General features: G+C 46.6%; 1 protein-coding gene and 1 long non-coding RNA gene across 15 annotated transcripts in view; one reads left to right on the plus strand and one right to left on the minus strand.

The window, feature by feature from the left end:
* Nav1 (neuron navigator 1) overlaps nucleotides 1-5,620 on the minus strand; it is a 253,771-nt gene extending 248,151 nt beyond the window's left edge. For 10 of the 14 annotated variants that reach the window (XR_003954495.1, XR_878320.2, XM_006529378.4 and 7 more), the window contains exon 1: nucleotides 5,189-5,599. The gene's annotated coding sequence lies outside the window, so the exon portion shown is untranslated. Of the gene's footprint in view, nucleotides 1-5,188 lie in introns of all 14 variants that reach the window. The other 4 variants (XM_006529374.4, XM_030252963.1, XM_030252962.1 and 1 more) reach the window with 4 other exon arrangements.
* On the plus strand, nucleotides 5,398-9,217 carry Gm32835. Its single transcript, XR_387422.3, has 2 exons — nucleotides 5,398-7,140; nucleotides 8,705-9,217. It is a non-coding gene; the product is annotated as a predicted gene, 32835 (long non-coding RNA).
* The last annotated feature ends 18,324 nt before the right edge of the window (nucleotides 9,218-27,541 follow it).

The raw sequence follows: 27,541 nt of genomic DNA on the forward strand, positions 1-27,541 counted from the left end.
CCCAGCCAGTGGTAGACCCAGCCCTCACACAGCATTAGAATTACCAAGGGAGATTTATTCTAAATGACAGGTACTGAAGCCATAGTCCAAACTAACTGAAGCTAAGCCTCCGGGGATGGTCCGAAGATCAGTAATGTTTAAAAGGTCCCCGGATGAAGTAAAGAGAAAAGCAATATGAAGAATCAAAACCAGAGGACAGGAAGATCACACTGGGCTTTCGATTGGCCACACATCATCAGCTCGTGTCTAATCTGAGCAGTCGTGTCCAGACTGAGAGACATTTTGGGAGACTAAAAGACAAGAAAAAAGAATGTTTTAACCCTGTTGTTCTTAAAGAAGTGTTCACGAGCTTATAGATATGAAAACATGTAATTTAAGTTGCCAAAAGATGGGAAGAGGGGAATGGAGGTTTTATTCATTATTTAGTTTTATTTATTTGTGGGATTAAAAAAAAAGATTTATTTATTTATTTATTTCGTATTTAATGTATGTAAGTACACTGTAGCTGTCTTCAGACACACCAGAAGAGGGCATCAGATCCCCATTACAGATGGTTGTGAGCCACCATGTGGTTGCTGGGAATTGAACTCAGGACCTCTGGAAGAGCAGTCAGTGCTCTTAACCACTGAGCCATCCCTCCAGCCCCCTACATATGGGATTTTTGAGATAGGGGCTTGCTATACAACCCTGACAGGACTCAACCTCCATCTCCTGCATCACCTTCTGTGTACTGGGGTCACAGTCCAGGCCGACACACCCGGCTGGGAGTTAGTCTTTAATAGGTAGCTTTTAGGTTAGGAGGATTAAGAAGCTTTAGAGATAGCTAGTGGTGGTGATGACCAAACAATATGCAGCATCTAATCCCACTAGACCGGACATTGACAAGTGGCTAAAAATGCTGGGTATGGTGGCACAAGTTTGTAATTGCTAGCACTTGGGAGGTCAGGGCAGGGGAATCAGATCTTGTGGCCAGTTTGTATTATACTGTCTTTTAAAAAAAAGATTTATTGATTTATTATATATATATAAGTACACTGTAGTTGTCTTCAGACACACTGGAAGAGGGCATCAGATCTCATTGCAGAGAGTTGTGAGCCACCATGTGGTTGCTGGGAATTGAACTCAGACCTCTGGAAGAGCAGTCAGTGCTCTTAAGCACTGAGTCATCTCTCCAGGCCCATTATACTGTCTTTCTATTCTTTGTCTTTAAAAAAGTTGAAGTACTCAGGAGGCAGAGGCAGGCAGATCTCTGTGAGTCTGATCGAGTCTCCATAGAGAGTTCCAGGAAAGTCAGGGTTACAGAGAGAGACCATGTCCCAAAAGAAAAAAAAAAGTTGGTAAATGGGTAAATTTTCTGTTATATATATTTTCCCATGATAAAAATTTTCTTTTAGCGTTTCAAGCACAATGATAAAGGAAAATATAATTGGCACCATTCCATCTGGGTCCAGGTACTGCAGATTATTGAAAAAGAAAAAGAAGACTTCCAGCATCATTTATCCCAGAATGCAAAGGTGGCTTTAGTGAAGGAGAGCAACGAAGCACAGCGCATGAGCAACATGAAGGGAGGAAAGACGTCACATGGTTCATGAAGAAAGGAGCATTTGGTACAATACAGCATTCTTTCACAATAAAAAAAATTAGAAATTATAAATAGGAGTGAATCCTTACCAGATGATAAAAGGCAAATATGAGATGCCCATGGCTCGCATTATGTTAGATAGTGAAAGACATAAAACTCTTCGCTAAGACAGAGAACAAGAAGGGGATGGATGCCTACTGTCACTGCGGCTACTCAGTGTACTGAAAGTTACAGACCAAGCAGTCGGGCTAGGAAGGAAAGCATCTACCTAAACCAAAGTGGAAGACGTAAAACTACCTTTATTCATAGCTGCTGTGGACTTAGATACAGAAGATTCCAAATTCACACACAAAAAACCACTCCTGGGTAAATTCAGCAGGTTATAATATCGTCATACAAACATACTGGCAGCGGACAATCCAGAAAGGAAATTAAGAAACAAATCCATTTAGGAAAGCTTTCAGAACATCAGAGGACTGGCCATCAGAATAGTCCTGTAGTCCTTTGAAGTGGAAACATCTTGTTATTAACAGTCCTCAGTGAGGCACATGCATCAGTGCCCCTGATTTTTCATGCATATTAGTACATCTCATATTAAAATTAAATAGAGCAAATAGATTTGATGAGGGTGGTAGAGAGGGCTCCACAGGCCGTGCATCAGAAGCCAAATCAGATCCATGAACCATTCAGATTGGCCTGGGCCATAGCCGTTCAGCCTCCCTTCTTGTCTTAGGAGTCACAGGAAGCAAACTCCCAGACCCCTTGGAGGAAACTAACTAAGCCTGAGTCAGCGTCAGCCTCCCTAGGAGATTCGGTCCAAGCAACTGAAGAGGGTGTTTCCACTTAAAAAGTTGGTAATGCTTTGTGTGTGTGTGTGTGTGTTTATTAAAAAGGAACTTTAAAAAAAGAAAGAAAAGGGAACTAAAAATATTTTTAATTATTTCTCTGTGAGTGTGTAGATGAGTGTGTGTGTGTGTGTGTGTGTGTGTGTGTGTGTGTGTGTGTGTGTGTGTGAAAGGGACTAGGGGCCAGCAAGATGAAGTGTTTGCCAAGTATTGCCACACTTCTTAGATCCCAGTGTTCCACAGAAGAGCGGGTGGCTGGAGACAGTTTTCCTCCCCTCTTCCTGGGTTTCTGCTTCTCTCTTTCCCCGCTAACAGCTCAGGACTGTCTGCTGAGATCTGTGCGTGCAAATACTGCAGACAGAGACCTCTACCTACAAAGTGGCGATTTACTAAAGAGACCCAACTTCTCTAGAGAGAGGAGGCTTGAGCCCTGGGCGGGCTCTGCAGCAGCACCACAGCTGTGTGGCCAGAAGCCCAGCCCTTCCTTCAGGAGGCCTGAATTCTGGGCTGAAGGGAGGGGAGCGGGGTTGGGCTGAGACACAGAGGTTCTTTTAAAATGCTAGCCTACGATAAACCCTGTAAAGAGTCAAAAGTACTTTAAAAGAGGGAGAAGTCACATCAACTAAAAAACGGAAGGATGAAAGATGAGCAGACTTGAAAAGATGCTTCCATGTTTCCTGGACCTCTTTCCTACTGGGCCAAGATGGCACTGAGGACCGACTGGACTGTAGCTTGGACTGACTGGGCTGTAGCTTGGTCAGGTGCACACTGCTTAGCATGCCTGAGGCCTTGGAATTTGGAAATTGTTCACATGAAATTGAGGTAGGAGACAGATTAGGCAAGGTTAGGATAAATGGCATTTCCTCAGGCCAAGATGCACCAGGGCCACCAGATACCCAAACCTAGACTCTCAAAGAATGCATAGCCTGCCATTTGCATGAAATGGAGGGTGGGCTCTGGCTGCCATGGAGATTTTCCTCCCAGTTTCATTAAGTTGGCAAATATTTATAAAGTGCTTACTTACTATCTGCTGGTCAGATTGAGTGACAGGGAAAGGAAGGCTTGTGTGAGGATTCTTGATTGACTAAAATCCAAAGCTGAATCAAAGGCCTACCGCCCCCCCCCCCCCCGCCCCGGAGTTAAGACTCTGGAGGCCTCAGATAAACCTCAGCCCCCTTACCTGGCAACCTCAGGTAAAGGCCCCTGGAGGCTCCCACGGAGCTGGAAAAAAAAGGGTCTATTTTTCCAGCAGTTTCTCTTTCTGGATCAACTTTATGAACATGAGGACCAGGGCAAGGAAGGCAGAGAACTATCTGTTCTCGCATCCAAAGTCCACAGCACAGCCGGAAGGAGAAACTACAGGCTGACAGAGAATTTATCTAGAACCCTCCCCTGTGTAAAGCGCATCTCTGGAGACATCCCTATTGCTGCCGTTCCCTTCCCAGGGTAAAAAGATGCACCAACCGAAGCGCGATGGAAACAGTCAGTAAGACGGAGGAATCTTTGTCCTGAGGGAAGAAGCCAAGGTCTCTGGAGTGACTGTCTGCAGAAGTCCCCCGACCGCATCACGAGTGACAGCGGTGCCAAAAGTCCAAGGATTTAAATAGTAGACAGTGCAAAAGTCTATATGAGCCTACAGCCTTTGCCGGGAGAACTGGCCACAGGCTTCTTAGCATTGAATTTGAACCAGCCAATGGTATCCCAATGGCTGAAACAGGAAGCCAGATAAACAGTGTGTTATCAAGGGGGGATCCAGCACTTCCCTTAAGCCGGCGCCAGCTGCGCTCTCCGACCGTCCTAACAAAGTCCCATTGAGTCACCAGCTGATTTTCCTGTGTTCAGCTCTGGGGGACAAGGGACTCTCTTTGCTGGATGGGCATTACTCTAGTGCACTGACCGAGCCACTCACCACTCAGGTCCGCCCCAGTTCCTTCCTGCCCTTTATGCCATCGGCAGACTTGGCCAGCTCTCTGTCCTATGGCCAGTTTTGGTAGAGTCTGAAGATTAAAAGGGACCGCAAAAAACCCCAGGCACCGCACCCGCACCTTCAGGTGAGCCTCTCTCACACATTTTCACAGCTTCTCTTTTCTCCTCCCTCCTCTCTCCCTCCGCGATGCTCTTTCTGCTCCCAGACGACCTGGGCAAGCGCCAGAAGAAACAGCCTTGAAGAGGGCGCTTCTCAGCGTATCCCTCCTGCAGGGGGATGGTAGTGGTGGCGGGGCAGTGCACATTTTCTGGAACAGCCTAGCCAGGTCACCTGCCCCAGCTGTTCCTTTAGCTCCTTCTGGGATGTTGGAAGAGTTAAGTAGCTGCTTCAGAGGGTGTGGTGGTGGTGGTCTGACTTGACTATGTGTGTCAGGATCTCTCTCTCTCTCTCTCTCTCTCTCTCTCTCTCTCTCTCTCTGTGTGTGTGTGTGTGTGTGTGTGTGTGTGTGTGTGTGTGTAATAACACAATATTTAGTGCCTTTGATTGCAGGAACTTACAGCACTTTAAATGGCAGGTATTTCTTAGGAAGGGAAACTGAAGCTCAGAGGGTTGGAGTTAGATGGTCACATTGTCAATCCTAGAACAGACGCAAGGTCCAGCCGAGGCGTAGGCACTCCGGCAAAGCCACTAGCATCCCGGTTATTATCCCGCGCTTCTCCTGCGCCAGCCCGCAGCCTCCCTCTGGCATCAGACTCTCCTCCCTCGGCTGACTCCAGCACCTCCAAGTGCAGAGCTCAGCGCCGCCGCCGTGCCCGCCCCGTGCGGGTCACTCACCGGAGCGCTTCAGGTCCCGGGTTGTGGGTCCGCGCCGCCGCCGCGCAGAATCGCGCATCGCCCGAGCAGCGCAACGCAGGGCGTCCTGTCCTCGCGATCAGAAAGTTTCCCGGGTTTCCCGGGGCCCAGCCGGCTCCCCGCGCGAGTCTCAGCCGGCGCTGCGCGCTCCGGCCTTCAGCCTCTCACTAGGGCGGCCGCGGGCTCCCGCTCCACTACGAGAAGGAGGCGGCATCCTGAACAAAGTGCCGTCCCCCGGGCCGGGCGGCCGGGGGCGGAGCCTGGTGACCCGCTGCCCTAGGCACACGCCGGCTGCCTCGGCTGAGGGCCGAGCCGGGAGCGCCCGCGGCTGGGGGTGGGCGGGAGGGGAGGCCCGGCTGCGGATCGCCCTCGCTTTCCTCCCTGCACTGTGCCAGCTTAACCCGCAGAGGGGCGGAGGCATGGGTCCCTTCCAGACTTTGTCATTGGAAAGCTATTCCCGTAACCCTTTCCTGCGTTAGCCTTCCTGCCCCGCCTCCCCAGCCGGCCGGCCGCAGAAAGGCGGCTGCTGCGTGGCGGGGGCTACGCCGGGAGTTGTCAGGACAGGAAGCCTTAGCACAATTGAGCCTTTCCTTTACCGAAGGACCCGCCACCATCACTTCCAGGAGGGGTCCTCCGGCCCAAGTCCTCTAACTACCTCAGTTGTTCTAGAGAAAGGTGCAGATGGATCGATGAGAGTCCTAACCTGCTTCTGGAGCCGCCATTCATCTCCGTCCACTTTGGAACCCGGCAAGGGTCATGCTATCTGATCTGGGACCCTTAGGTGAGAGGTAATGGGGAGTCCCGGAAGTTATCTAGCAAATAGTAGAGGTTTGGTTAGCCAATTTTGCCCACCTTTCTGATCCCCACGCGGCCTACCCTTCTTCCAGAGAAGTGGGAGGAGGAAGAGAGGGGAAATGACAAGACCCTACCCACATCCTTGTGCAACTAGTGCTGGGGCGTGAGTGAGCTTAAGGCGCCTGCCTCCTGCAGGCTTTCAGGCTGCAGCAAGCAAGCACACAGATAGAAACCAGGTGAACTGTGCTCCTAGCTCAGGCCCCAAAGCTCTGTGTGAGAGGGAACACCTGCCACCAAGGACTCAGCACGTGAGGACTTACCTTCTCCCAGCTTCAGTCAACCATCAGGAAGACTGATTTATTTTCAAGGTGCCCCGGGGTTGGTGACTGGGAAAGAAAGCAAAATGCCAATGCCCCAGTCTGGATTAGAACCCTTGTCCACCTAGTCCCTCGGAGTCATAGGATAAGGGAAAGTGGACAGTAGACAGGGGCCTTCCCAGATAGTCAGGGAAATGGCTTTAATTATAATATTTGTCCGAGAATGCACATTGTCCTATGGAGGGATGAGAAGGCTGCAGATTAGTGCCTGCGATGAGCCCCTTGCTCTAAAGGTGTGGGCACACACTCCAAGTCTGCTGCCACTGGATCTAAGGAGTTCTTTTACTTCTTGGCTACCTCAGTTTTCTACAATGGTAGGACTTGTCCTGTAACGTTGCCGAAAGGATTAAAGGAGGTAACGGAGGTGACATGCTTGTGCCTGGCTATAGTACGTCCTCAATAAACAGTTTTAAGAGACTGCATTTAACTTAACACGCACCGGTTGGAATCCTCTTACTTTTCAGAGTCCCCACAGCCTGCATAGGGTCGCCTTGTCTTAAGAAGACATCATTGCATATGGGTGACACACACCTGTAATCTCAGCACTCAGGAGGCTAAGGCAAAGGGATCGTGAGTTTGAAGCCAACTTGGGTTACACAGACTGTCTTTCCCCGGTGCTCACCAAATAGGGCTGCCTAGGTTTCTTGGCCCTGAAGTCCCAAGGACAAAAAACTGTGGAAGTCGTGCAAAAAAACACCAGAAACTGAACTGCCCACTGCCACAGAGAAAATGGACATGCGTGGGACCCTTGCAGCCACACTGGTAATGCCAACATGACATCACCCCTTGGGTACTTCCCAGAGTGAAAAGGAAGGCCAACATGATACTTTTGTGAGATTTGAGTCTTATATTTAGATCAACATTTCTCTCCTGTGACCCCCTCCCCCAACACCACTCTATTCTGAATGCCTGCCTCAAGCACACATCTCCAACAGTGAACTTAAGTTCGTGGGTAAACACAGGAGGGTGTCCATGGGTGTGAAAGAGAAATAAAGGACCCAGTCTTGTTGGGGTGACAGGCAGAGTGTGTGAAGGCCATAGGTGAGAGCGTCAGAGAGAAACAGGCAGGAGCCAGTATGGGCAGAGTTCTCTTTGGAGAAGAGGCAGGGTCCTACCCATAAGTGGCCTCTGCCAAGTGCCTACCTTGTGAGTGGTTTTTGTCTGAACACAGTGATGATTCAGTTGTTCTGAATCAAACAAATGGATTTCCCTTAAATATGAAAATCAATGAGAGGTAAAGACCAGGGCTGCAGATGGGGTCAGATGGAACGAGCCAGAAGGAGGCTGGGGGTGGGGGGTGGGGAGGGAGCAGATTGGTTGATGAAGGGTGGAGACCTACTCATGGCCACCATAATCTCCATAATGGAGAAGGTGGCTTGCAGGACTGCTGACCCCACTAAGGCAGGTCCCTTCTCTGTCCTCTGCTGCTGTGCACCAGCTCTGCCTCAGGGCAGTTTGTTATCAAGAGGATTAATGTCAGTGTGACAAACAGGGTTTTCAAAATCAGCCCAAGAAGTTTGTGCCCAGCCCATTGAGTCTCAGACCTGGCCTGAGATGAGAGCACTGGAAGCCCCAGAAAGCATAGGAAAAAAAAATTTTTTTCTGCCACAGCCTGATTGCTTTGTAGGGTGGGGTAGATCTTTTCTTCCTATGCTGAGCTCTGTAGGCCAGTGTTCAATTGTCCTGCCACTGGGGTCACCTGATGTGGGACTTTGGACATTTGAATAGAATGCACTCCCTGTGGCCTATAACAGGGCAGTCTTGACCTCCTTGCCTCTTTCAGGGTTCGTAGAGCCGTTTGCAGGGAACTGGGCAGGGATATGAAGACAGTATGTGGCTTCATTTTCCTCAGCAAGAAACATTGTTAGTGCTCTTGAGGTGGAGTCCAGGGACCTTCTGACTTCCTCCTCCAAAGCCAGTGGAAAAACACTGCGCCTGGCTGCAGAGGACATGATTCCCTCCATGCCCGGCTGGTGCCACTTACAGAAATACAGCACCTCAGTTTGCTCGTCAGTGAAAGTGGGTATCCCACCCAGGACACACTACCAAGGCTGTGGTATCAGTGAGATCATAGAAGAGGGTGTGGCTTAGACAGTGCCACTCAAACATAAGCAGAAGCACAGTAATCACACAGAAAGTACCCAGTCATACCCAGCCCTGCCCCACCCACACCAGGTCATGCTCAGCTCCCGGGCCCTGCACTGGGTCCCCCCAACCCTCCCAACCCCTCACTTCACTGTTTCTGGCCTCAGTGCTGCACAGTATATTTTTTGAGAAATAGAAGTCTGTCCAGGCATAACCCTGTCCTCTCTACTTGGTTCATCAGCCAGCAAGGGGCTTCTGCTCCAGCCAGAATGCTTTGCCCCTGCCCTGTCCTTGGCCACTCTGACCTCATGCTGCTGGCCCTGGGTCCTGCTTTTAACGCTGATTGCTGGAGTGAACGAGGGCCCGGGAGGAAGAGTCTGTGGGGAAAGCTGGCAGAGCGATGAACGTTTTACACGAGCCAGCGAGTCACTGCCTTATCGGGAAGATGAGCTGCTCCCTCTTACCAGGAAGTACGATGTGCGGAGAGCCAGTGTTTTTCCAAAGATGGCCTTTGAAGAGGAGTGTTCCTTTAAGGGCTGGGAAAGCAGGAGTGAGGCTGGTGGAGAGAAACTGGGCCCCTTTAAGATGCCTGGCTCTGGCAGGCTTTGCAGTCTTGGAGGTAATAAGAGTCTGGCCACCTATATGCACTTGCTGGGTGTCTATAGCTGCTTTAAGCACTCAATCTATACCAAGCCATATCATAACAAGCCTATATAATAAACATCAGTCGGGTTTTTTTGCCTTTTATCAAAAAGTCTTGGTTTCATTTTTTTAAAAATGTGTTTGTATGTGCAAGTGTGTGTGTGTTCAGTGTGTGTAGGAGGCATGAGTGCAAGAGAACAGCCCTAGGCATCATTCTCAGGAATGCTGTCCACTTCCTTCCAGACAGGATCTCTCACTGGGCTGGAGATCATCAATGGGGCCATATTGTCTGGCCAGAGTCCCGAGGCTCCGCCTGTCTCTGCCTCCCCAGCCCTGGGATCACATGCCCTCATATTTGATTCAGGAGATTGGCCTCAGGTCCCTTTGCTGGCGGAGTCATCCCCTGTGCCCCTCCACTGCCCCTCCCCCACACCCTAACGTTTCTTTAAAAAAAAAAAACAAAAAAAAAACTTTTTTGTTGTTATTTTTGTTTTTTGTTTTTCAAGACAGGGTTTCTCTGTGTAGCCCTGGCTGTCCAGGAACTCACTCTGTAGATCAGGCTGGCCTTGAACTCAGAAACCCGCCTGCCTCTGCATTCCAAGTGTTGGGATTAAAGGCGTGTGCTACCACTGCTTGGCTTCTGAAGTTTCTTTTTAAAAGGCAGGATCAGGATGGGGAGCTGGGGGGCTGGAAAGATGGCTCAGCGGTTAAGAGCACCAACTGCTCTTTTGGAGGTCCTGAGTTCAAATCCCAGCACCCACATGGTGGCTCACAACTATCAGTAATGAGATCTGATGCCCTCTTCTGGTTTGTCTGAAGACAGCTACAGTGTACTTACAGATAATAAATAAATAAATGTATATTTTTAAAAAAAGGGTGGGATGCTGCAGAGGTGGCTCAGCAGTTAAGAGAATTGGCTGCTTTTCTGAAGGGTACAGATTTGATTCCCAGCACCCACACGGAAGCTCACAAAAGCCTCTAACTCAGTTTCAGGCATCTGGCACCTTCCTCTAGCCTCTGTAGGCACTAAGTACAGAGTGGTGTATAGACATGCAGTCCCTGCTTGCTCCAGCCCAAAGATTTGTTATTATATGTAAGTACACTGTAGCTGTCTTCTGACAAACCAGAAGAGGGCATCAGATCTCATTATGGGTGGTTGTAAGCCACCATGTGGTTGCTGGGATTTGAACTCAGGACCTTCGGAAGAGCAGTCAGTGCTCTTACCCACTGAGCCATCTAGCCAGCCCCTAAGTGTCCTTTTTAAAGGATATTTATTTATTTATTTATTTATTTATTTATTTATTTATTTATTTATTTATTTATGTATTTCCTGTGTATGATCTCATCCATTGGTGTATGCATGTGCACAATGTATATATGGAAGTCAGAGGACAACTTGTAGGAATTGATTCTCTCTCTCTATCACTTGGATCCTGAGGATTGAATCCAGGTAGTCAGGTTTGCAGGCAAGTGCTTTTACGGGCTGATACCATAGATATCAGGCCCCATGACTATCATTTTTATTTCTATTTTGTAAGTGAAGAAAATGAGGTGTGTGTGGTGGGGCTGAGGTGGGGCTGTCTCGTGGTTTTTAAGTGCTAGGGCCAAAATGTAACCGCATGCCATCTGGCTCCTATAGTCAATTCCTGCAGGGGACTCTGCAAATAAGGAGGAACGCAGACTGTGGCAGCATAGGTGGTGGGGAGGGGCCCTGCCATAAACTAGCGTCAGTGCACACCTTTATTTATTTCCTTTTGACAGCTTTACTGGTGTAAAACTTACCCAACATAAGTGTCAAACTGATCTGGAGCAAATCCACAGAGTTTCCCGATCATCACCATATTCAGCATTTGGAACCTTTCCCAAGCCAGGCAGTGGTAGCACATCCCAGCACTCAGGAGACAGAGGAAGATGGATCTCTGAGTTCAAGTCTGGCCTGGTCTACAGTGTGAGTTCCAGGATAGCAAGGGCTACATACACAGAGAAACTCTGTCTTGGGGGAGGGGGAGGGAGCGATACAGGAGGGAGGGGGACAGCAGGGGTGGAGAGAATATTTCCTTCAAGTTTTCTCAAAGGGCACAGGCTTTGGGCTGAGCCTCAGCATCCTCATCTGTAAGGGTAATAATACTGCCAGTCTCGCAGGACGGTTAGGAGCATGAAGTGGGATGTCTGACTGGTGTGTGGCTTACAGAACATCAGCTCTTGTCACCAGTATTACTCTATAGTCTCTTAGTCGGCAGAACACAGACTTTTAGACTAGAAGTGCCATAAAGGCTGTTGAATCGCGCCCACATCCTTTAACGGAAAGACACTAAGGTGCCAAGATGCCTGGCAACTTTTCAAAGGACACAGTGTCCACGCGGAGCTGGAGCTGGAATCCACGTTTCTTGGTTGGTGGTTCCATGCACTCTTTTCTCCGGAGACATTTTTCTTCTGTGGCACAGGGAAGGCATTGTTCCACACCACTGCCATCGTTCATTGTGGGCGCCTCTAGAGCAATGCTGACAGGCAGTCAAGGACTCTGGGAGCTTGCTTAGCAGTCTGGCCTGGAAGCAGAGAACGCAGCTGGAGCAGGCTGTGTGCAGACAATAGCCAGTGTGGAGGCTGAGACAGGAATGTCTATTGTCAGAAAAGGGCATGCATTAACTCAAAGAATGGAGGGCTCTGACGGGCCAAGTCGGCAGCTCTCTGTAGCACACACAGGCAAGGCCAGCTCCGTGGGCTTGTGAACGTGCACAGTGGCACAGTGCCTCGTGTTTGAAAGGGCTTCTACTTGGCTTAGTGCCTGCTATTCTGAAATTCTTGGTACTTTAAAGCAAAGAGTCACACAGCTTTGTTCAGTGCTAAAAATTTTAAATTGTATAACCACCTTTGTCCACGGGGCAGAGCAGAGCATGGTGTCTTAAGGCTCCACCAGGGAATCGTGTCTCCACATAGAATTTATTCACACGTACTCTACACATATACCATTATTGGAGAGCCTTCATTCTGAATATTGAGAGGATGAAGGACTGGGCGTTCTGTTGTCTGCCTCTAGTCCTACCTGCTCCAGAGAGGATAAAGCAAAGGGATGACTTGGGTTCTGGAGTTTGGGGCTAGCCTGGGCAACACAACCAGACCCATCTTGCAACGGAAGGAAAGAGAGGAAAGAAGGAACATCAGGAGAGGACAGGGAGGCCGAGGAAGAAACAAAGGTGGATGAGTGGTGTGCACCTGTTATGCTAGCACTGGGGTGGGGTGGGGTGGGGTGGGGTGGGGTGAGGCAATATCACAACAAACTCAAAGCCAGCATGGGCTACATAGCAAGCAGCAGGGCAACCAGAGCTACATAGCAAAATCCCATCTTAAATACATCCATCCATATATCCATCCATCCATCCATCCATCCATCCATCCATACATACATACATACATACACACATATACAAGTAAAGTTGTAAGGCAACTTGCATTCTATGAGCCAAGGTCATATGTCAAAGGTGGCTCACCAAACTATACTTCTGCATATACATATATAGGGGGTTTTTGTTTTGTTCTCACTAAATAGCAGTTCTGGCTGGTCTGAAACTTACTATGTAGATCAGGCTGGGCTTGAACTCACAGAGATCCTTCTTGCCTCCCTCCTCCCAAGTGCATTTCATGCCCCACTACGCCTGGCTCCATATATAGTTTTTAAAGCCTGTAAAGATACTTCAAGCTAACAGCAGTTGTTACTTCTGGCAGAGTTATCAAGGGTGTCCACTCTTCCGATTGAATTGTTTTTATTTATTTTTTTGCTTAGTTTTAAATTTCATTTTAAAAAGTCTTTCGGTGTTTTGAAAAGTCTCATGTAACCCAGGCTGGCCCCATTCAATACGTAGCAGAGGATTGCCTTGGGTGTCTTTTCAGCACCTTGTATGTATGTATGTATTTGCATGTGGACACAGCATACAAGTGTATCTACTATGGTAGGAGTCCGTTCTCTCCTTCTACCTGTGGGTCTCAAGGACTGAACTCAGTTCATCGGGCTTAGCTACAGCTACCTTTACCCACTGAGCCATCTCACCGGCCTGACTTGTTTGTTTTGTATAGGGAAAACGTATCCATGCATTACTTACATAAATAAAAATATGGTGTACTCCTACTATGTTCTGCAAACATTTTCTTATATTGATATGTAGTCTTGAAATACTAAGAGAGGAGTTTTTGAGATGATGCGTGAGTCACTTCTCTTGTTACTAAGACAGAACACCCAACAGGAGCAACTTAAGGGAGGACGTTTATTGGGGCTACAGTTTAGAATGTACACTTTCTTGCAATGGTGAAAGCATGGCTGGGAGAGCTGGTTGCTATAGGCTACATGGAATGATGAACAGGAAGCAGAGTGCTCCAGAGGAAGTGGGTGGGCTCTAGCTCTTAAGCCTTCCTCTGCCTCCAGTGACCTGGCTCCTGTGCAATGCCTCCTTTTGCAAAAGGTTCCATACCCTCCCAAAATAATCAATTAAGCCTGTCCGGGACTGTGGTGGTTTGAATGAGAATTGTAGTCTCCCCTCCCCCAGCCTGAAACCTGCTTGTTCAGGGGTGGAGCTTCCCGCTCAATCGTTCAGCCATGCCCACTGCTGGAAGCTGCCACTTTGCTGTTCGGAGCCTGAGCTTTGATCAGAATGCCTGTCTTAGCTACATTTCTTTATCTCTCCACCTAGCCCCTCTTCTCTTCCAGGTTTCCAAAATGCCTTTCCAGGCTAGAACCCATGTTGTGATCTGCTGGCCAGACACAACAGAGAATGGTGCCCATGGGCTCATATATGTCAATGCTTAATCACGAGGGAGTGGAACTGTTTGAAAGGATTAGAAGGATTAGGAGGCAAGGCCATGTTGGAGTGGGTGTGGCCTTGCTGGAGGAAGTATGTCACTGGAGATGGGCTTTAAGATTTCAAAACCCACACCAGGCCCAGTCCCTGCTCCATCCCCACCCCGCCTACAGATCGGGATGTAGCTCTTGTCTACTGCTCCAGTGCCTGCCACCATGCTCCCCACCATGATGATAAGACTAAAATTCTGAAACTGTAAGCAAGCCCTCTTAAATGCTTTCTCTCATACGAGTTGCCTTGGTCATGGTGTCTCTCCACAGAATAGAACAGTGACGAAGACAGGGATATGTCACATTCAAATCATAGCAGAGGAGAAAGCAAGGGAAATGTGGAATGTGGGGGCTGGAGTGATAGACAGAGGCAAAGAAAGCTTTTGGCCATGACAGGGCTGGGAAGCAGGTGTGGTCCTGGGGAGAGAATGAAAGGAGCTGAGGACTGTTAGCTGAGATGGAGATAGGCCGTCATGGTGACTGTGGTGGCAGTGAACAAAACAAGATGGGGTTAGACAGGACAGGGAAACAGGCGTTTGAATTTGCCAGATACAGTGTGGCCCAATGGGTGATACAAGCTTTGAAGTCAATTAAGGGGGCAATAAAGCCTCACTGTCACTACTGTCACCACATCCTAAGTATTTAATGTAACCTCAGTTGTTGACTACTGAGCAGAAATGACCCTGACAGCACCCCTGTGGCAGGTTTCCAAGGAGGATGATGTGAGGTGATATTGGTGAAGCCAGTGCCTGGCTTTGACTGAGAATGTCCAAGGCTCCCCAACATCAAGCCGCCATTCACTGTATATGTGAGTGGGAGGTGTATGTGTAGGCATGTGGGTGTATGTTCATGTGATGCACATAGAAGTCAGAGGTCAACCTTGAACGCTGCTCCTCGGGGGGACACCAGCCTTGTCTTCTGAGACATGGGCATTCATTGGGACTTAGGGCTCACCACTAGGTGGCTGGCCAGTAAGTTCCAGGGATGTGTCTGTCACTGCCTCTTTAGCACTGGTATTACAAGATCAGGCCACCTGGGTGTGCCGTGTCACACATGTGGAGGGCAGAGGACAGCTTTACAGAATTGAGTCTTTCTTTCCACAGTGGTGTTTGAGGCATTGAACTTGGGTTGTCAGGTTTGGTGGTTAGTGCCTCTCTCCAGTGAACCATCTCACCAGTCTGCACCTGGAGTTTTATGTGTGTGCTGGGGGATGAGCTCACACCCCCATGCTTCTGCAGCATAGGTTTTATTTACTAGTCAAACCAGCCCCAAAGAGCCAGGCTGCTAAAGCAGTGTTTCTCAACCTGTGGGTCGCGACCCCCATACCAACCCTCTATCTCAAAAAAATATTTACATTAGGGTTCATAACGATCACAGAATTACAGTTATGAAGTAGTAACAAAAATAATTTTATGTTTTGGGGCTCACCACAACATGAGGAACTGTTAAAGGGTCGCAGCCTTAGGAAGGTTGAGAACCACTGTAAAAACCCTCCACACTTCTGGCTTCCTGGAAGAGCCTGGATTCTGAGCTCCACCCTGAAAAGTTCTGGGCTCCATTGGCCAGAAAGGGAAATTGGCTGCAGTCCAGGGGCTGGGGTGCTACCCAGAGAAGAAGATCTCTTCCCCCATTCCTATGCTGTAGACCAATGAAACTGCAAGGGCCGAGGTGGCCGCTGTGGCATTTCCAGGGTAAAAGGGCTCTGTCAAAGCTGATCTGAGTCTCTCCAACCTTCACTCGTGCCTTTTCAGGCACTCCCCCGAAATCCGAGGTGTGCTTTGGTGACTGATGGGCCAAGCTGTGACTGCCGCCTTCTTGTTAGTACAGATGTGCTTTGCAGCAGCTGTGACGGAAAGCCACACCTGTTGTCTAGATCAGCTGCTGTAACTCTACTCCTAGGAAAGCAGGCTAGTGAGAGGCCTCTTCCAAGTCCCCCTTTTCAAAGGCATGTGGAAAAGCCGGCATCTGCCCGTCACAGCAGCAGGGGAGCCTGCTTGGAAGGTCGTGGGGCCCTGGGAATCCCAGTCACTAACTGGAGTCTTCCAATTCAGCTTTACCCCAGCTGTACGCGAGCCAGAGCCCCTTCCTCGCTCCCCCATCACGTCGGAGTGGGGAAAACTGAGAAGCAGGAAGATGGCAGGGAGTCCTGCTGCTTCCAAGGAACCAGATGTTTCTAGGATCTCTGATTTCCCTGGGGACCTTCATATTTAACAAGGTGGCCTGAGCTGGAAGGATTCGGCACAAATTAGCGAACTGCAAAATGGACTGGGGACGTGAAAAAAAAAAAAAAAAAGACACCAGGGCTACGGATGAATCGGGAAGCTGAGCAGAGCTTGCTTTTCCCGGGCATCAGTCACGGAGACGCTGGCCATAGAGATCTGACACTACTACGAGAGAATTTGTTCCACTGAGCAGCGTTGGGTGTGACGGAGTTGGCGTTAGTGAGACCGGAACACCAGTCATTCCCAGAGCCTGGGGAGGCATGAGTCCCTCGCTGACATCCTGGGTACTGGGTAGAATCCAGAACCCCCAGGTCTTTGAGAAAATCTCAGCAAGATAAATCCAGGCTACACACTCTCTGTCACCTAGACCCACAAAGTAAGGCGCACGTGCCAATACACATTAAAAACCTGGCGGTGAAAAGCAGATGGTAAGCTGGCATTGCTGATGTCTGCGGTATACGCTCACATCCACATCAGCGCTTTTAATGACCACACGTCACTTCACGTTCAGGGGAGGAATCTCGGCCGGCATATTAGAATGGTGCCAAGGCCTCAGCAGGACAGCACCCTCTAATCCCCCAGCAGCCCTGGCAGCGCCCGGAAGAGATGGCGCATGTGGCAGGCAGCGCCCCGCCAGATGTAGGACACTGCTGACCCCTGCTGGTGTGGGCGCGTCTGCGGAGGAGAGCCCTAGGGAGAATTCAGACTGGAAAAAACTCGCAATCCGTCTGGGAGGGGTAGGAAGAAATACCCCAGCTCAGAATCTCCCCATCTGGAGATCCTTTGAAGAGACAAAGCAGACTTTAGAATAAAACCCAGACTGGATTTTCTGAGGGGAGTGCGACAAACTAGCGAACGAGTCCTCCCTCCAGCTTCTGTGGCCTGGAAAACCCTGGGGCCAGTTCTCTTGACGCTAAATTAGGAACCGGAACCGGGTGGTGGTGGTGCATGCCTTTAATCCCAGCACGTGGGAGACAGAGGCAGGGGGATTTCTGAGTTCGAGACCAGCCTGGTTTACAGAGTGAGTTCCAGGACAGAGAAGAAGCCCTATCTCAAAAAAAAAAAAAAAAAAAAAAAAAAAGGAAGGAAGGAAGGAAGAAAAGAAGAAAGAAAAATAAAAACTAAATTGGGAAACTTGGCAACACCCACTGCCAAATGCAATCATCAGGGAGACAAAAATAAAAGGGGGTGGAGGCGGGAGAAGGGAGAAAGACAACTTTCTCAAGTAGCTCAATAGTTTTCAGCCAGAATCATTATCTCTTTGCCTCCCCACCTCTTTCCAGAGTAGTTTCCTTATTTCAGCACAGAGACTTTGTATTTCAGCTTGATTTCTGGTGCTGTGACATTTTACCTTCCTTTCTGTGAGAGATGTTGCTATCATGGTATCTGGGTGCCTCCTGCTAAGAAACCTGGCATCTAGAGTATTTGCATCCGGTCTGAACTTTTTTTTCTTTTTCTTTTTTCTTTTTTTTTAAAGATTTATTTATTTATTTATTATATGTAAGTACACTGCAGCTGTCCTCAGACGCACCAGAAGAGGCATCAGATCTCATCACGGGTGGTTGTGAGCCACCATGTGGTTGCTGGGATTTGAACTTCGGACCTTCGGAAGAGCAGTCGGGTGCTCTTACCCACTGAGCCATCTCACCAGCCCTGAACTTTTTTTTCAAACTCATTTTACAAACAGGCAAAACACAGAACCCAACTATCCCAGGATCTCTACTGAAATAATCACAGGGACCCAAGGGGCAATTAGGGCCCTGCCAGTTCCAACAAACGCAGTCCAGAGGCCCCAGGCAGACGCAAAAGCCACCCATTGCTAAGTCTCTTTCTCTACCCAGAACTGGGTTAACAAGAACCTGCGTTCACCCCTACTGAACACTAAACACCATTGAGGGTGTATACGCAGTCCTCTACGCTGCCACCGTGTGGCCTCCTCTGGGTACTGCACTGAATTCACTCCTATCAAGGAACTGTGGCTTCTCACAACAGCCTCTAACCTGCTTGTTCCACTTCTCACCTCCTTATCATTCTCTCTTTTGTGTTATGCTGAGCATGGAACCCAAGGCCTCGAACATAAGTGCACACTCTACCATCAAACTACATCACTAGCCTCCAGTTCTCAATTTGACATCTGCAGCATTTGATGTTTGGTACGCACTTACGCTTACTTGTATAAAATTATTATGAAACATTTTAGATATATAAGATGTATAAAAAATAATACAACAAGGAATTGTTCCGGTAGTACCCTTTAGAGAATTGGACAGCAGATGTGTGTGTGTGTGTGTGTGTGTGTGTGTGTGTGTGTGTGTGTGTGTGTGGACAGACAGGTAGACAGACACAGAAAGAGGAATAGGCACATGTGCTAGTCGCTGGCCAATGCCATGTTCTCCAGGATGGGCCAGCAAGCTGAGGTCAGAGAAAGCCGGCAGTTAAAACACCAGCAGACTCAGTTTAGGTGCAAAGGCTAGGAATGCTGGTGTTCCATTTAGAAGGAAGGCAGGCAAGAGGAGTTCTTCCTGAGTGAGGAGGAACTCCACCTTCAGCTCAGCCTAGAGCATCTGATTGGACAGGCTCCCTCCTGTTAGGGAAGACTGTGTTTTATTCATTCTTCTGATTTCAATGTTAATCTTATCTCAAAACACCACAGCAGAAAGCTCCAAGATAACGTTTGACCAATTATCTGGACACCCCATGGCTCAGACAAGCTGGCGCTTTATAAATTTAACCATTATAACTGTATTGTGGAGTTTAGGAAATAAAACATTACAGATATAGTTTATGCCCCTCTTCCATTGCCTTTCTTTCTCTACCCACGAGTAAACACCATTTTGAGTTTGCTGTTCATCTTTGCCACACACAATTATAATTTTACCCTACCCTATGCTGCACATTTTAAATGATAAATTCCACAGCTTTCCTTCCTGGATCAATATTATACTGTAAGGTTCATCTGCATTGATGCATGTAAGTTTAGCTTATTAATTGCTACTGTTTTTAATATTGCATTGTTCTATAATTCATCTGTTTTATTGTATAGGGTTTTTTGTTATTTTAAATGGTTTCTATGGAAATTTTGATTTTTGTTTCTGGAGATTTGTCTTAGTTAGGGTTTTACTGCTGTGAAGACACCATGACCAAGGCAACTCTTATAAAGGACAACATTTAATTGGGGCTGGCTTACAGATTGAGAGATTCAGTCCCTTTTTATGAAGGTGGGAGCATAGTAGCATCCAGGCAGGCACAGTATAGGAGGAGCTGAGAGTTCTATATCTTCATCCGAAGGCAACTAGAAGACTGATTTCCAGGCAGCGAGGATGAGGGTCTTAAAGCCCACACCCACAGGGACACACTTCCTCCAACAAAGACACACCTCCAATTAGTGCCACTCCCTGAGCCAGGCATATTCAAACCACCACAAGAGTGACCCAAAGTTTAAACCTGGGACCTTGCCCATGCTCAGCATGCACTCTACCATCAACCTACAGCCCAGTCCTTAGCAATTCTTGCTTGCTTCGTGTGGTGCACATTCACATTCTTGACTAGTCTACTGGGAAGTGAAATTAATAGCCTTGAGTCTGGACACTTTTCACACCACTGCATCGTTGCCAACACTTGCTTGGTTACCACCCCCTTTTCATATCCACGTTGTTATGGGACCACATAACATCAGGTTTCTTAACTATGTTAGCACAGTTGACAATCGCTCGTAAGGCCATTCTTCAATAGGATCGCCTTCTACCTCTCTTAATCTTTTCCCAGTTCTGCCCTTGACTCCTTTCCCTTTGATTTGAAGAATTACATATTGTGACCAGTTACCCTTCTTTCAAGTAGACACTTTCTGCTCAGTTTTTTCCAAATTAGTGGCTTCTGTCTCTTACCACCATAATGGTTTCTAGTGAGGTATAATATATATAATTCACCCGTTTTAAGTGTGTAATTTAATGATTTTTAGAAATCAGTTTAAAGAGTTGTGTAACTGTTGCCACAGTCCAGTTTTAGAACATTTCCAACACCACAAAGCAATTCCTCCCACCCACATGCAACCAACTGCAGTTCCCACCCCTAGCCACAGACAGCCACAGATGTGCTTTCTGTCTCATAAATTTGCTTTTCTAGACATTTTATATAAACGAAATGACATGATATGAGGCCTTTTGCCTCTGTCTCTTTTCAGTTTGAAAAATGTTTTGTAAGGTTTGTTCTGGCTGAAGTTGAGCTGGTTGCTTTTCTTTACTGGAGAGTAGTGCTCCCTCAGTTGTGCTCCCTCACACGAACAGGGAACATCCCATTTGTTTGCCAGTCGGGGGAGTATCTGGCTGATGGTATATCTCTCAAGGAACGAATCTCAAGCTAGATGTGGTGGCACACACTTGCAACCCAGGACTCAAGAAGCGTATGCAGGGCTGGAGAGATGGCTTAGTGGTTAAGAGCACCGACTGCTCTTAAGAAGGTCCCGAGTTCAAATCCCAGCAACCACATGGTGGCTCACAACCATCCGTAATGAGATCTGACGCCCTCTTCTTGTGCACCTGAAGACAGCTACAGTGTACTTACATATAATAATAAATAAATCTTAAAAAAAAAGAAGCGTATGCAAGAGGATTGCCATAAGTTTGAGGTCAGCCTGGGCTGCATAGCAAGATCCTGTCTTAAAAACAAAACAAACATAAAATAATAAAGAAAAAATACAAGAGAGAGAGATGGGGGGGGAGACAAGAGGCTACAAATAATCACATAAGATGTATGTGGTATAAACATTTCATTTTTAAAAAGATTTCTTTTATTTTACAATCACCAAAACTTCATTCAACCCCCAGCTGGATAAATAAAAGAAAATCACACAACATATTATAGTACAATTGCTGGAAACCAAAGACAAAGAAAAGTCTTACAAAGAGCTATCAGGAAAAAAAATTAAAGCACATTACATACAGGAGACCAAATGGGAACTGAAAATGAGGGCTGGTGGGCGGGCTGGGGGGCTGGCTGGCTGGCTGGCTTGATTTCTCTTGCTTAAATTTTGAAGCAGGTTCTTGTTATATAGTTCCTCAGCCTTGTAAGAGCTTACAGGGCTACACTCCCATTCCCAGAATCGACACAATGACTTCCTTCTAAATAGCATTAGCACAATTTCCCCTTTTCCATATTTTTCATGGCTTTAGATATAAAGTTCACTTATTACAGATAGTAGCAAATAATTGAGTATTACTTAAAACTCCAGTCAGGTACACATAGTACTGTACTCAGTACTGTACTCAGTACTTAGGATTCCAAGCCAGGCTTCAAAAAAACGGCAGTCTGCATTAAACAACCTGTCTTTAAAAGGAAGTGTTTAGGAGGATGGAGAGATAACTTAGCAGTCAAGAGCACTTGCTGTTCTTGCAAAGGACCTGGGTTTGGCTCCTAGCACCCAAAGGCAACTCAAAACTGCCTGTAACTCCACTTCTAGAGGATCTGATGTTTGTTTTTTTTTTCTGGTCACCATGGGCACCAGGCATGCATGTGGCACACACATATACAAAATATAAATATTTTAAAAGTAGATTTATTTACTTGTTATGTGTACAGCATTCTGCCTGCATGTATTCCTATAGGCCAGAAGAGGGCGCTGGATCTCATTACAAATTGTTATGAGCAACCATGCGGTTGGTGGGAATTGAACTCAGTACCTCTGGAAGATCAGACAGCACTCTTAACCTCTGAGCCATCTCTCCAGCCCACAAAATGTACATCTTAAAAACATAAGACAAGTTTCAATGAAGTCTATAATGTTTGCATTTACTATGGACGATTAATAGGGTTAGGATTGAGCCTGTCTCCCTGCTCTCTGTTTTCTGTGTGTCTCCTCTGTTCCCTTTACCTGTTCTCTGTTGTCTGCTTTTACACTGAGTATATATATTTACATATTATATTTACATATTATATACATATAATATGTAAATGAAGAAAATACCTAATTAAAATTTTGTTTAATCCAATATATATATATACATTTCAAATGCTATCCCAAAAGTCCCCCATACCTTCTCTGCTCCCCTACCCACCCACTCCCACTTCTTGGCCCTGGCGTTCCCCTGTACTGAGGCATATAAAGTTTGCAAGACCAAGGGGCCTCTCTTCCCAGTGATGGCTGAATAGGCCATCTTCTGCTACATATGCAGCTAGAGACATGAGCTCTGGGGGTACTGGTTAGTTCATATTGTTGTACTTTTATATATCTTTTACTGACCTGTTAGCAGAAATCTCTTGCAATGTTTGTTTTTTAACCTTGGTGACTGCTTTAAATTCTGCATGTCTTTGGCTTGCCCAAGTCTTCCAAGGGATGCTGTATCATTCCCTGCATAGCTTCACAACTGCACATGCCTGCTTCCCTCTGCTTGGCCAGGATGCTCTTACAGATATGCATTTATTTTAACAAAAGTCGTAAACCCCCAAGATATCGTTATCATTTCCAGTTAAACAATGATCTTTTTGAAAGTTTGAAGTAACGTTTAAAAAAATGCATCTTCACCTATGCAGTTAACATTTCTGGTGTTCTTAATTTCCTTGTAGATTCATATTTCTTTCTGTGTAGGTGTGTGTGTATGTGTGTGTGTGTGTGTATGTGTGTATGTGTGTGTGTGAGAGAGAGAGAGAGAGAGTCACAGGATACCCGCAGAAGTGGGTTCTCTCTTTCTATCATGTGGGCCCCAATGGTTAAGCACAGGTCGCCAGACTTGTCAGCAGGTGCCTTTAACCTCTGAACTCTCTACTGGAGCTAGACCCAGAATCCAGCTTTGACAGGTTTAGCGCCTGTAAAGTCTTGTTCCCCTCTCTTCTGTCCATGTTGTTTCCATTGAAAAGTAGGACGTCATCCTTCCCCGTCTCGTCTCTTCTGTCTTGGGACTTCCTATAATAGCTGCTGAGTGTGAATTATTTTACTTTTCATCTCTGGAAATGTCCTTATTTCACTTTAAAATTTAATCAACTTTATTGAGACGTAATTTCCGTACCACACAACTTACTCACAAAAGGTACCATTCTATTTCATTTTAAAAATTTAAACAGGGTGGTGTAAGCAGGGCGGTGGTGGCACATACCTTCAATCCCAGCAATCGGGAGGTGGAGGCAGGCAGATCTCTGGGTTCGAGACCAGCCTGGTGTATGTCGGCACGTGTAGGGGTCAGAAGACAACAGGCAGGAGTCTGTTTTCTCCTGCTTTATATGAATCCCATGGGTCAAGTTCCAGTCATTAGGCTTGTCAGCAAGTGCCTTTACCCACACAGCCATCTGCTGGTCCAATTTTATAACATTTTTATTGGTATCCATTACAGGTGAGTTTTCATCCCTCCTTGCTCAGTCCAGCCCTACCACCGCTAATCTTCTCCTTACCTTTGTAGATTTGCCTAGTTGAAGGATTTTGTGTATGAAAGTAGCTTTGCACACTGCATAGTCTCTTGTGCCTGGATTCTTTACTATGAGCATCTTCAAGGTTCATCCTTTTTCTGGTTTAAAAAAATAGTATTTATCCCACCTTTATTTATTTTTTATTTTTTAAAAAGAATTATTTATTTTATGTATATGAGTACATTGTCACTATCTTCAGACACACCAGAAGAGGGCACCAGATCCCATTACAGCTGGTAGTAAACTACCATGTGGTTGCTGGGAATTGAACTCAGGACCTGTGGAAGAGCAGTCAGTGCTCTTAACTGCTGAGCCATCTCTTCAGCTCATTATCCCCTCTTTATTGATAAATCATGTTGCCTGGCTTTTTTTTGTGATACTTGACACTTGAACCCAGGGTCTATCACGTATGTTGGACAAGTGATCTACAAATAAGCCATATTTTCAGTCCTTTCTAATTAGAAAATTAATTGCATTTATTTATTTGCTCTCTTTCTTTCTCTCTGTGTGTGTGTTTGTGTGTACCTGTGCATGTGTGCATGAATCACAGCATGTCCGTGGAGGTCAGAGGAAAACTTGTGGCAGTCAGTTCTCCCCTTCTACCGTGTGGGCTCTGGAGATGGGAGATGGAACTCAGGTCATCAGGTTTGGTGACAGATGCATGCCCCTCTTGCCCCCTCCCCCACTTTGAGAAATGGTCTCACATTAAGTTACTCAAGTTAGTCTTGATCTAACTTGAAGTGGAAATTTCTGGTTTCTTTGGAGATTCAGTTGTGTCATGTGATGTTTTTCTGGAAACTGTCTTATGAGAGGATGTATATGAGAGGATGTATATGAGAGGATGTATATGAGAGGATGTATATGAGAGGATGTTCTGCTGAAACAGATATGTGGGAGGATGCTTTGTTGAGAACAGACATGTGATGTTTTTCTGGAAGCTGCCTGGAAAAAGGACATGTGATGTTTTGCTAGGAGGATGCTTGAGAGGACAGACACATGATGTTTGGAAAGGGTATAAGTACAACCCAACAGACAGTGACATTGGTTCACCTTGCCACTCTCTGCTACTCTTCATTGTGCTTTGCTGGCAGTGATGATGCTGTGACATTGGTTCGCCTTGCCTTCCTTGTTGATCATTATTTGTTGTGACTTTCGTAGAGAGAAATGCACCAAAAAACTTCTTGTGATATTCTGGCAGCTTATGGCCACTTCCATGGACTTGGGCTGATTGGTGGTGCCTTGCAGTTTCTTCTGTATTGAGCTGCCATTGCTGATTCGTGAATGGTGTTTGTGAGGTGATTGTGATACAACAATGAAGATTGGAATCACCCCAAAGAACTATTTCTTCTTTTCTTTTCTTTTTCCTTTCTTTTTTCCTCTCCTCTCCTCCTTTCTTTTCTTTCTTTCTTTCTTTCTTTCTTTCTTTCTTTCTTTCTTTCTTTCTTTCTTTCTTTCTTTCTTTCTTTCTTTCTTTCTTTCCTTCCTTCCTTCCTTCCTTCCTTCCTTCCTTCCTTCCTTCCTTCCTTCCTTCTTTCTTTTCTTTTTTCTTTTTTTGAGAGACAGGGTTTTTCCTTGTAGTCCTGGTTGTCGTGGAACTCACTCTGTAGACCAGGCTGGCCTCAAACTCAGAAATCTGCCTGCCTCTGCCTCCCAAGTGCTGGGATTAAAGGCGTGCGCCACCACTGCCCAGCAAAGAACTATTTCTAAACAGGTCCTCATCCCCCTTTGACCTATTAACCTTTCCTTTCTACTACCTCTGTGGGTTGTGGGCTAGAAGGGAGGTTAAAGCATTTAAGAACCCTTATTAAACTATAGGTTTTTTAAAAATCTAAGCCTACATTAACTGTCTTAGTTAGAGTTTGCATTGCTGTGAAGAGACAACATTGCCAGGAAACTCTTATAAAGGGCTGTCGTGAGTAGCTTAAGCCCCCACCCAGCTTCCCTTAAATCCGTGGTCAAAAGACACACACACAGGTTGCTCATTTTCAACTTGCCTTTTGACACAGTTTCTGGGCGCTACTATCTCCTGCCTGGTAAAGTGCCCTTATAGTTATTCTTATCTCTGCTCCTCCCACCTGCCCTAAATTTTAACATCTAGCCCCTGCTAAACGCCCCTAACCACCTGCCTGTAGGAGCAGCCAGTGTGGCCACTCTGTTTTGAGATCTCATATGATTCTTCAACCCTCTCCATCAGAAGAAGCATGGCAAAACTCTGCCCTCCTCTCTTGCATCTGTCTCTTTTCCTCCAGGGACCCGGAAGTCCTGCCTATTCCTTCTGCCCAGCAATTGGCTCATGGCTTCTTTACTGACAGGTCAAGAACCAATCAGAAAACAGGATGGCATCAGAAACCACTCCTACAAGGGACAGCATTTAATTGGGACTGTCTTGCAAGTTCTGAGATTCCTTATCATCGTGGTGGGAAGCATGGCAACATCTAGGCAGACGTGGTGTTGGAGAAGCTGAAAGTTCTACATCTTGTTCCAAAGGCAACTAGGAGAAGACTGGCATCCTCAGGCAGCTAAGAGAAAGCTCTCTTCCTCAACGGGTGGAGCCTGAGTATAGGAGGAGACCTTCAAACCTACCCCTATAGTGACACACTTTCTCCAACAAGGCCACACCTCCTAGCAATACCACTCCCTGGGCCAAGCGTATTTGTATCACCACATTCTGTTCAAACACATGAGTCTATGGGGGCCATACCTAGCCATAGCACAGTCCACTTTCAAATGTCTTATAGTCTATAGGCAGTCTCAACAACCTTAAAAGTCCGAAGTTAGAAGTCTCTTCTGAGATTCATCCAATCACTTAATTGTAATCCCCTATAAAAATCAAAATCAAAAAGCAGATCACATACCTCCAGCATTGCAGGATATACATTACCATTCCCAAACATCATAGTGAGGAAATCCTGGACCAAAGCAAGACCAAAACCCAGCTGGGCAAACTCCAAACTCTGCATCTCCATGTCTGATGTCAAAGCACTCTTCAGATCTCCAGCACCTTTCATCCTTCATGACTGCTGTTGGCAGATCTAGCATTCAGCAGCAACAAACTTCATTATGCTGGGCCTTTTTGAGACTTCCTTTGTCAATGCAATTAATATAAATAAATCTCTTTACATTAACCTTAGGCAGACTCTTTGGACAAGGGCAAAAGCAAGAACATTCTTCACTAAAACATCATAAGAACGATCGCTAGAGTTCAGAGTCCAAATCACCTTCAGCACAAATGTCTTCCACATTCCTACTAGGATGGCCAATTTAAGACCCACTTAAAGCATCCCTTGGCTTTCCAAATCCAAAGTCCCAAATTCCACATCCTTCAAACAAAAACGTGGTCTAACCTAGAACAGCAATACCCTACTCCTGGTACCAACTACTATCTTAGTTAGAGTACCTAACAGTACCACTCTCTATGGGCCAAGCATATTCAAACTACCACAGTAAGTAAGGCAGGCCTTGAGCTTCTGATACGAAGCCTCCTGAGTAATTGGAATTATTGGCCTGTGCCACCAGCTCCTGACCAGTAGTATTATAGGTGTGGGTCACCATTCTTGGCTTTGCCTTGATTTTTAAAACATGACTGTGGTTGGCATAGGGTTCTGTGGACAGTTTGGGCTTGTGTACTTTGATGGCATCACTCCATTACCCATTTGCCCTTGTCCTTTCAGGGAGAAACCTACTGTCCTTGTCTTGGCTCTCCTGTGCTTTGCTCTGTTCTTCTTGCTGTAGGGCTGTGAACAGTTGGCTCGCGGTGTGTTTGAAGCCTTTGCTTCATGCTCCGCACACTGAGCTATATTGAGCTTTTTGAATGTGTGTGTTTGTAGTTTGTATTAATTATGGACAATTTGAGGTATAATTTCTTCAATTATTGTGACGCTTTGTCTTCCTTCCTACTCAGAGAATTAGATGTACATTAGATTGAAGATGTCACTCAGCTCACTGGTGGTTTGTTCCATTTTAAAAATTATCCTGGGATCTA

The sequence above is a fragment of the Mus musculus genome, chromosome 1, assembly GCF_000001635.26.
Source record: "Mus musculus strain C57BL/6J chromosome 1, GRCm38.p6 C57BL/6J".
In the NCBI taxonomy this organism is placed as follows: domain Eukaryota; kingdom Metazoa; phylum Chordata; class Mammalia; order Rodentia; family Muridae; genus Mus; species Mus musculus.